This window comes from Elephantulus edwardii, unplaced genomic scaffold (assembly GCF_000299155.1).
Source record: "Elephantulus edwardii isolate Elephantulus edwardi_28Jun2011 unplaced genomic scaffold, EleEdw1.0 scaffold00065, whole genome shotgun sequence".
NCBI lineage: Eukaryota > Metazoa > Chordata > Mammalia > Macroscelidea > Macroscelididae > Elephantulus > Elephantulus edwardii.
The window spans coordinates 10,754,907-10,755,807 of NW_006399815.1; positions in this window are offsets into that span (position 1 = coordinate 10,754,907).

Genomic DNA, 901 nt, shown 5'->3' on the forward strand with positions numbered 1-901 from the left:
CTCACTGCTCCTTGGTGCAAGACCAGGCTCAGGGGTGGCTGGGTCTGGCCTGGATATCAAATCAATAGGGACATCCTTATGAGAGGGTCCTACAAGGCCTCTTCCTGAGGTTCTGAGGCACCTAGCTCTTCATTTTTGGGTTTGGTTTGTGTTTTGTTGTGTTTTATTTTTCCATTGTGCTGAACAGCTTCTTCAGGTCTTGAAAAATTCTCTTTTAGGATAATCTGTTGGAAAGGTTCTTGATTGTGTCCTCTGTTAAAACTTATTTTTGTGTCCTTATCAAAGCCGGGCTGAGGCCACCTTTATCTACTTTTCCTCCAGTTTTGGTGTGGGACTCTTTCAGAGTTTAGAGAGGGATCCACATGCTTATTAATTTGACTTCTCAGGTAACATTTTTTTATTGAAGTAAAAAATGATGTCTTTTAAGGACATGCACCTAGGAAAGAGGGTTTCTTGTCCCCGCATGTGGACTTGGACATAGTCAGTTGGCCCCAGGCAATCAGTATTTAAATCTTCCATAAACTTCTCCAGGTTTCTGCTGCTTGAGCACTATAGTACTTGCAAGGTGGAATTGACTGTGGAACTCTTATGCCTTATAAACTGCTCTAGAAGCAATTTGGAAATAATTTTCTCATTGCTGTGTTTCTCTGTCTGAAAACTCAGATAGAGTCTTTAGAGTTCTATTCCTGATGAGTTGAGTGTGCATTAAGATACACTGAGAAGAGGCCTCTGGAATCCAGACATCCTATCACCGTTCTGGATACCATATCTTTGGGTGGATTCAGACTCTTGATTTTCTGACTCGGGATAGGATGTGGATGGTTCACTTTGAAAGAATTTTTTTAAAACCTAAATTCATGCTTGGTAAGACAGCAAAGAGATTCCACTTAGAGATTCAGGG